Genomic DNA, 10,040 nt, shown 5'->3' on the forward strand with positions numbered 1-10,040 from the left:
CAGCTGCCCTTGTTAGAGCACAAGTTTTAGATTTTGTTGATATGCACTTACTGCAGAATTTTGGCCAAGGTTCTGGCTTCACAATTTGCTAATTGCAGCACTTGCTTGCAGCATCCAGCAGAACCAATTTGCTTCTGCTGATGGTTACCTAGGGTTACCTTGTTTTATACACCCTGCTTTATATATATGTTAGATAAAGTGATTAGATAACCCACTGGCACATTATAGCTAACTCATGTGATTTGTACATAGTCCAAAATAAATGCTACATTTTTCAATGGGTGCAAGTTGCAAAATACCCACTACACAGTTTTCAACAAGTTTGGATACGTAGGACCAGGTCTGAATATCTCTGAAGGCACAAACTCAGCTCTGTGCTCGATCTCACTTTGTGTGTTGAAGGTCTCAGGACCAACACCTATCCTCTGCTTGCTTGCTTGTTTTGAAAAGGATCAGGTGTCCAGTGATTTAAAAAAAATATTCTGCTGGAAATCCAGGAGAGCCTCTGCCAGCAGAATAAGCAATCTAGGGCCAAACAGACAAATAGCAGATGAGGCAACTTTCTAAATTCCTCCATATCCACCCACGATACTCACTGGATGTCCTTAGGCAAGCCTTACCTGTCAGTCACAGCAGGGTTGTTACGAGGATAAAATGTGAAATATGTGACAACTGAGACTCTGAAGCCGTGGGATAAAGCAGGGAAGAAATCTAAATGCATAATAATAAATAACTGGGAAAACGTTCTGTACAGATTCTGAGGGCACCTTGGCTGTACCTGTTAATTCATTGTTCTGAGGATTTAAAGCAATTTCTCACTGCAATGTTCCACGCTGGTTTCCAAAATGTGGGCTTCGTGTTTGCCACGACCCTCTGACCATGACTTGGGTGCGAGAGGGAAATTCTTCCGAATCACAACAAAGTGTCCCAGTGTCCTGACCTTCTATGACAGAGATGGGGAAGCTGATGTTGTTGGACACACTATGGAAGCTCTCCAGATGTTGGACTCACCATGTGTGGTCACTCACTAACCACAGGCTGTTCTGGCAGGAGATGATGGGAACTGGAGTCCAACAACACATGGAGAGACACAAGTTCTCCTCCTCTGTTCAGCAGGAAGTGTTTCCTCAAGACACCTTGCTTGGGACTGTTTCTCCAAGTGAACAGAATGTCTGGATGGACAAGTTCCCCTGACAGAACCTGGCAATAATTTAGCAGTTTTACATTTTAAATGGCCATAATGATACTGTAGACTTCAAAGCTCATACCTGCCCAAAGCAAATGGAACAAGTTCACACACCACATTCCCGCCCCTCTCTGACGTTAATAAGATCTATACAAAATAACAACTATTGACGTAAAATTAGGAGGCTTTTAAAATCTTGCTATAGCTAATTTGCCTATTTCACATGATTAAAGCACGGGCCTGAGCATACTGACTCAGAAGTAAGTCCCATTGAGTTCAACAGGACTTACTCCTGGGTAAATGTACAGAGGATTACATAATTTGTATATAGCTGGTTATTGGGCAAAAAGATTGGAAGCCTGTAACTATTTACATGCAAGTAGCATCCACTGAATTCAATGGAAATGCCTTCCGAGTAGATATGTGTGTGTGTGTGTGTGTGTGTGTGTGTGTGTGTGTGTGTGTATCGTGAATCATATTTTTTAAACTGTGCATTTCTAATTTTTACAAATTTTCAAAATCACCCCCCCAATAAGCTTAACATAGCATACACATGGATAGTAACAGAAAGGAAATAAATTAACACAGAAAATCTGCACATAGAAAAGCAAACCAGGGTCAAATATTCACTGAGTATGTCAGAGATCTTGACAGTACCACCCCAAAAATATGAAGCTAGTTGTACATCTTAAAGCCTTAAATTTTGGCCTCTGATTTAGTAGTTATTTCCAGTGTCAAAAGAATTCACCAGGTAAGGTGGCAGGATGATGCTCCGGCACCTTTTATATTAAAGGTACTTGCATTTTTAAGAGTGCAGGATCCTTTGGGCAGGAAGCAGCGGCGGTGGTGAAAAGGTCTAGGAGAGTAGACAGGCTGTGGGTTTCTTGTGATGTCACAAAAGCACTTGGCAACTGAGCAATAGATGTGACATTCAGCACTGCCCAGGTTTCTTCCACTTGGAGGAGGCAAAGTGGTGAATGGAAGGAGGCAATCCTCTGGCAGTGGGATGCTAGGGAGCAATAATAAGGCAAGTTTGCTTGCTTGAAGGCTGCTGGTATCTGTGGCTGGAAGCTGGCGGATGTCTCATGATGGACCTGTGAGAAGCTGACAGATGTCGGTGAAAACATTGTCTGAAGAGCTCATCTCAGACTGCAGCAAGCAGATGAAGGGTAAAGGTAAAGGTAAAGGTGAAGGACCCATGAACGGTTAAGTCCAGTCAAAGGCGACTATGGGGTTGCTGTGCTCATCTCGCTTTTGGGCCGAGGGAACCGGCGTTTATCCACAGGCTGCTTTCCGGGTCATGTGGCCTGTAGGACTAGACCACTTCTGTTGCAATGGGACACCGTGATGGAAGCCAGAGCACACAGAAACGCCATTTACCTTCCTGCCACAGCAGTACCTATTTATCTACAGATGCTTCAGATTACAGACGCTTCAGGTTACAGACTCTGCTAACCCAAAAATAGTACCTTGGGTTAAGAACTTTGCTTCAGGATGAGAACAGAAATCAGCAGCGGGAGACCCCATTAGCTAAAGTGGTACCTCAGGTTAAGAACAGCTTCTGGTTAAGAATGGACCTCCAGAATGAATTAAGTTCTTAACCTGAGGTACCACTGTACTTGCACTGGTGTGCTTTCGAACTGCTAGGTTGGCAGGAGCTGGGACAGAGCAACAGGTGCTCACCCCGTCACGGGGATTTGAACCACTGACCTTCCAATTGGCAAGCCCAAGAGGCTCCATGGTTTAGACCACAGCGCAGGTCAGCAGTAGAGGCTGCACACAGCCCTCACAGAATAGCAATTGAAAATGATAGGAGCTTAGATTCCTGTGTGCGTTTTCAAAGGTTATTAGGAACCTCCACGGCAAATCCCTTTTCTGTATCTCACTCAGGGGGTTGTTAACTCTTCAAGGGACTCTGCAGCTGTGCTTTTAATGGTAGCTTGACATGCAGACGTCAGCAGGTGGCAATATTTATTTGAGAGGCAGTGTGGCGCAGTGGTTAGAGTGTCAGACTGGGATTTGGGAGACCTAACGTCAAATCCCTACTTAGGCATGACACTCACTGGGTCCTCTTGGTCCAGTAAGTATCTCTTCAGAAGGATGTTGCGAGGGTAAAACTGGCGAAGAACCAGGTGCACCACTTTGAGCTCTTTGGAGGAAAGGCAGGCTATACATTAAAAAATGTCTCCTGTTGGCAAAAGTTGCGTCAAATGATTTCTGCACCTTTAGCTGTTGTGCAAGGCACAGCAGCCCCCCCCCCAACCTGCTCAGTTAGCTACCTTGATCTCAGTTCACCCCGTTGTATAAAATTAGCTCCGACCCCGCTTGGGACAGCCTTTTCTAAACTGCGAGTTTCTTCCCTGAAAGGTGTGGCTGGTGAGAACTTTGGGCACCAAAATTTCCCACTCGCTGTGTCTCTAGGTGATGTGTCTTTTGTTCCAAACATACTGTCTGGAGTTGCTGCTTATAGCTTTGAAACTGCTTCAAAGGAGTACTTCACAGGAGAGAGAGAGAGAGAGAGAGAGAGAGAGAGAGAGAGAGAGAGAGAAGGGGTGTGTGTGTGTTACTTTTCAGCAAAGTTTGGGTGGGTGGAGTAGCCAAGACCCCACCTTAGTCTTGGCTTGCATCCACCCCAGTGTTTTTATTATGACACACTGTACGGGATTTGTTCGTTCCCCGGGGCACATGTTGTACATGTCACAGGGCTGAAACTGAAAAATTAACTTTCTGTCTGCTCTTGAGTAATTGCACCTCCTTGGCTTCCACACACTTTTTTCACCTGCAAGGTGTAATAAGAAACACTTTGAAGTCACTCCTGCATGCTTTTCTTTACCCTTTACCTGCCACTTAGACGCATGCTCACCATTCAGAAATTACCAGCATGTCAGTAATCTGCTTATTTCATCCCTGGCTGTGCGTGACTGATCTTTCCCGATCTGTACCTCTCAGAACAATGAAACCTTGCCTGAGGAATGTTCCTCAAACAAGTGTACATGTTGCGAACGTTCCACTGAAGCCACTTCAAATTGGGCCATCCTAGACACCTTTCTAGTCTCCTACCTGATCTGTCAGGTGACAAGGAAAACCTTCTCAAACACAATGAAGCTTCCTTCCACCCCCAAAAATGGGCACAGAAATACATACGTTGGGGAAAGTTTGCACATGTTAGTGTAAGTCACGGTCACAGGTGCATTATATGAAGGGGACATTGCCTGCAAAAATATGCACATTAGATAAAATTGCATACAAAAATGTGTTGAGCATCAGAAGAAAGGAGTAGTAAAATACTGACAAATTTTCATGAGGCCTTTTTAAAAATATATATATGGAAACTTATGGGGAAATGTGGCAAACTGGACTTAAGCCGGGGAAAATGAAAAACTGAGAGAAACAGAACAGGCCAAATGGCCAGGCTCCAGCAGGAGAAACAATCAGAACAGGAGTAGAAACAATAAAAAACAGCAGAACAAGCTACACACATCATCACAGGCCCATGCAACTTAACAGGGCTCGGCTGCCTGCAAAATATCAGTAGCTATTTCAGAAGGGATGCTGGATACCTGAAAGCATTATTCACAAATGCCATCTTTTAAAAAGACAAGTGATGGGGGTGCTTAAGAGGAGAATTGGTCAGGGGCAGATGCGAGTAACAGAAATTTGCTATTTCTTACTAAGATTCTGAGTTGTTTTGAAGAGCGCTTGTTTATTCTGGGTTTATTCCCAGAGCACAATAGGGACGGATTTCAGCATGTATCTCCATCTCATTCTGCATGGTACAATCCCGGCTACCCCAAGATATTTTGTGGCCCGTGGCTGACAAGATGGCCCCCCCATCCAGAAGCTGACTGGGTGACCAACTGAGTTTTCCTTCCATACTGGCCATGGGATCGTGCCCTCCGCTGTACTGGAGGGTAGCCAGCTAATTCTTCCAAGAACGCAGCACACAAGTCGCATATCTTCCAGCAAAAGGGCTCAGAAAGATGTTCCCCGAGGATTTGCCATTTGAGGTGGTTGCACCATTCCGCCTAATTGCAGTTTTGTGGATTGAAGGAAGCTATGCATCTCGTTGGCCGACTGTAACACACATAGGAAGCCCCCGCAAGCAACTTACTGTGGGTGAGATTTCAGGACACTCTAATCTTAACACATTGCCCTGCACCACAGAACAGGATGAAATGAGGGCCCTAGCTCTGATTCACTTTCAGCGAGTGGCAGAGGATGGCGACAGAAAGATGAGAACATCTGCATCAGTCTTCAGCATGACTCTCTTAGTGAAGTCATCACACCTGTGAATTGCCTTGTTATCTAATGTCTCTGTACAGTGGAGAGCATGGTTAGAGCATCACTCATCACTTCTACAGTATGTGGCACCGACGTCAGCTTTCCTGGAAGACAAGCATGATGTTAGTGACACACAAATGTACACTCCAGAGGTCGACATGACTGCGCCACACACTCCACAGCTGCCTTTCACAGGACTGTGCTGCCCAATGAAGCCATAATTGGCAAGCTTCATTACATAACTATAAGAGTCATATGCCACCTTGAGCTCTGTGGAATATAAATGTAGTCAATAAAAGTAAATAAAGAGGAAACACCCATGCATTGTATTGAGGTGTGAGCACTGGTGGAGGAAGGGGGGGGTGCGGTAGGTGTGGTCTGCCCTGCATCAACTCTGAGGGGGGGGGGTGACATTGCCTCCCACCCCCCTGGGATGCTTGCGTGGGCGGCTGGCCCTGCCCTGCTCCAGGTGCTGGAGTAGCTAGCGCTGCCTCTGGGTGTGAGAGGGGTCATGCTGACTAATTCTGCCTTGACATTTTGCGCTCTGGCTTGGCCCCAATGCCTGCAGCCAACTGAACAACTGCACAAAGGAAAACTTCATGCATACACATGTACACCTTAAGACCTCCATGTGTGTGGGTCTTTGCACATATGTGTGTTGTTGTATGCAATGTTTGGGAGGAAATAAGACGGTAAATAACAAATAACAAACTAAATATCGAAGTGTGTAATTTTTACTCCTTAAATTATATTTAGTGGTAGTACGGCTGTATTGTTTTTTGTAACATAAAATCATTCAATAAAAATTATTTTAAAAAGAAGACCTCCATGCAACTGAAATCACAATTGCACGGGGTTCCAGATTGCACGGAAGTCTTCTCTGGAAAAGCTGCATGGAGGAAGTGAGATTTCCGTGGCAGGACTAGCCAGTGCAGTTGTGCGTGGATACAGAGCATCTGAGTAGCACACTAACACTGTTGTGACTGTTAGACAGCACTTTCCTTATCAAATGAGACGTCACATTTTAATCATTTAAATTGTAATGCCCAGGCATCGTTTTTGTGGGTGACCTGCTGGCAACTTGTGAGTCATTTTACAATTACTTTAATGATTCCTCCCTGAGAATTTCCAGGGCAACTTGGATTGCTGGCACTGGCGTGATCCAACATGTTCTAACTGATTGCTCCATGATTCGGCCACATTTTCAGAGCCGAATCACATGATGAACTCTGGCCTAGTGAGTGCAATGTACATGCACCGGTAGCATGAAGATCAAATATGCTCATGGGACTGCTGATGGCATAGGCAGAATGATATGTGGGTCAGTCATGCGCATGTGCCCATGCCACTATTTCTGGGGTCCACAGCGCTAGATCCTGTGCATAGCAGTTGCCATAGATCATAGGACTGCAGAGCTGGAAGGGATCAACTAGTCCAACCCCATCACAATGCAGGGATCCAGCTGCAGAACTGGTCTGATGGTGAATTTAGCACTGCAGGAGGCAGAGGAGCCACACCAGAAGGGGCCAAGTGGGACTGTTTGCTTGTCACCCCTGCTCTCCACCGTGCCACACAGACTCATGGCCTTGTCAGTTTGCATTTCTTGGTGCGGAAAGTATTGATCTGATGTGTAGAGATCTTTCCTACTCTAATTAATTCAAGAGGGTTCGGGAAGCTTCTCTGTGTGAAAGAAACAAGCAGAATGTTCATGATATTTGGGTTATTCCTTCAGAGAAGCTGAGTACAGCTGGTTTAAACTGGTTCTCTTATCTCTTCTGTCAAGGCCATGCTGACTATAAGAGGCCAGAAGGAGCTTGGTTTAACTTTCTCTTTCTATCTCTTTTCCTTCTGGTGTGGTGTTGTGTATATAGTATGCTTAGTGTTAAGGTTTAGACTTATTACAAATTATTGTAAGCTTAAGTTAAGTCTGAGGACGCGGGTGGCGCTGGGGGTTAAACCACAGCGAGCCTAGGACTTGCCAATCAGAAGGTCAGCAGTTCAAATCTCCGCGATGGGGTGAGCTCACGTTGCTCGGTCCCTGCTCCTGCCAACCTAGGAGTTCGAAAACATGTCAAAGTGCAAATAGATAAATAGGTACCGCTCTGGTGGGAAGGTAAACGGCATTTCCGTGCACTGCTCTGGTTCACCAGAAGCAGCTTAGTCATGCTGGCCACATGACCCGGAAGCTGTACGCTGGCTCCCTCGGCCAATAAAACGAGATGAGCACCGCAACCCCAGAGTTGGTCACGACTAGACCTAATGGTCAGGGGTCCCTTTACCTTTAAGTTAAGTCTGCTGCAACTGGATTTCTTATGGACAGTGCCCATCCTGAATGTTTTGTATTTGTGACCATTATGTTCATTTGCCTTCAGTAGCAATAAAACTCTGCTGGATGAAATACAATTGTCTCTGGCCTGTTGTTTTTTTTGAATCTTGCAACGTGTTTCAGTTTTTACTCTGCTAACTATACACTGGAATCTGCTATGGGTCAATATTGAGTAGAATTCCACGCCAGGCCTCTCTGCCACCCACAGAGGCTTGCCCAGACCCACCGGGGCAGAGGGGCTCTCAGCTCAGCAAGCCAGGAGGGCATCCCTGGATGGGCTGCATGCCCAAAGCAGAAGGAGGGGGTGGCGCATTGGCAGTGCAGTGATGGCCAGAGGTGCTGCCTGAATGGAGCCACTTCTGGGCACCTAAGTCCCAGCACCCAGGGCAGGAAGAAACCCCACTGGTCTTGCTGAAGAGGGTCCAGACTAGGTGTGCACAGCATTCTTCTAGGCAACCCAAGGAGGTGGCCTGATCCACTCTCCCCAGGGCCCCTCCAGCAGCCTCTTCCTCCTCATTAGCAGTGCAAACAAACAAACAAACCTTCCTCCACCAATGAAACACAGCCTCTTGTTTTTGGCTGAGCCAAAATCTTCCAATTTCCAAACGTTTATCTTGAAACTCAAGGTCATTTGTAATTTGCGCCAATAGCTCTGTGCTGAGTGTTTCATTTCCACTGCTCCTTGTTCTAAAGGCATGAGCCCCATTCATGTTGGGCCATTCTGTGTTTCTATGATTCTGCTATTAATATGCAATATATGAAATTACTCTAAGTCCAGAATGAGCTCTACAAGTGAGCTCAGCTTTGCAGTAATAAGGGCTCCCTTGCAAATGTGGGCCATTTTAATTGCATGTGCATAGCAGAAGCAATCATCGGTAGACTTCAGAGTTATAACCTGATTATAAACTCATTTACATGGCAATGAGAAACAGTTCAGGTGCTACTTATTTGAATCAGGAGCACGGATAGTAGCTATTGTTTTCTGATTCGCCCTGCTGCCTGCTGTGAAGATTCCCTGTCATCTGCAATTATTACAGCTTTCATTATGAGTGTCCTTACACGCACCTGTTTGGGCAAATGCCCTGCATCATAGCCGTTCTTCTTTGATTCATACAGTAGGTCCTTTAAAGGCAAAGAAAACAAAGGATGAAAATAAATGATGGCCCTTGAATGAATGAATCAGAACCCACTGCAACTGTCTTCCCATTGACTTCTATCCCTCCTCCCAATATTTGTGCATTTCTACCCACTTTGTGCTAGGAACAAGCACTCATCCTTGTATGCCCCTGTTGTAAGATGTGTGCGTCTCCTAAGGCGATCTGAAGGCAGAAAACTCTCCAATAAGCAGGCCCCCTTAAAGACAACAAAGGCATATAAACCTCCTCAAAGTAACCGAGTGTCTCTTGTTCCTGGCTTCTAAGAGGCTCTGTTGTTTCATGTCCATATTGCCTTTTTATCCTTTTGTTTTATGGTGCTAAGAAGCGAGGGGGTGTTTTGTCTCTCCTCGCCTGTCTGGGAGATCAGGGAGGGTTCCTGTGGGTTAATCACATTGTGAGATTCCCCCCCCCCCGCCTCGCTTTTTAATTCCTGCCTCAAACAAAAGCTGGGATTGGCACAATGTTCCATTTTCAAGACAGTGACCCAGTAATTTTGAAAACGCTCGAGGGCTGTTGTAAGGCAGCAAAGGCTGAGGCAGCTTTTCTCTTGCTCAGTTACTGAGTAATTTATCCAGTAAAAGGCAGAGGATGTGAGTTGCTAAGGGTTTGATTTGTTTTTCCTTTTCAAGTGAGTCATTAATAAGAGAGAGATCAGAACCCATATTGCTAGAGTAGATGGTCTTTGTGGCTTAATAATATAAAGGAGACGTTTCAAGGTCACTAGTCCATATTTTGCCCTCATTTTCTTCTCTATCTGCTTAAAAAGTATTTTCACTGAAGCTTCCATTGAAAAATGTTTTTCTCCAACAAAAGTCACCAATATAAAAGATTTTTTAAATCAAAAAAGAAATCAATAAAATATAGCTGTGTGGATACATAATGAAAGTGCTCTCTCTCAAAAACAAACAAAGAAAAAATCCCGAACCCCTCACACCATCCAGCCACTTGAAATAAATCCGAAACAATACTTGAACTGGTTATTGACCATTGATGCTTTCACATTGAATTTATGTAGTGTTAGAGTGCTGGACTCAGGGTTCAAATCCCCACTCAGCCATGAAGCTCACTGAGTGACTGTGGGCCAGTCACT

General features: G+C 45.1%; 1 long non-coding RNA gene across 1 annotated transcript; it reads right to left on the bottom strand.

The window, feature by feature from the left end:
- Positions 1–257: 257 nt before the first annotated feature.
- On the bottom strand, positions 258–2,059 carry LOC307227118. Its single transcript, XR_013843818.1, has 2 exons — positions 1,988–2,059; positions 258–525 (listed from the first exon to the last, which is right to left on the bottom strand). It is a non-coding gene; the product is annotated as an uncharacterized lncRNA (long non-coding RNA).
- Between the last annotated feature and the right edge of the window lie 7,981 nt (positions 2,060–10,040).

The sequence above is a fragment of the Podarcis cretensis genome (assembly GCF_951804945.1).
Source record: "Podarcis cretensis genome assembly, chromosome: 11".
Taxonomy (NCBI): Eukaryota; Metazoa; Chordata; class Lepidosauria; order Squamata; family Lacertidae; genus Podarcis; species Podarcis cretensis.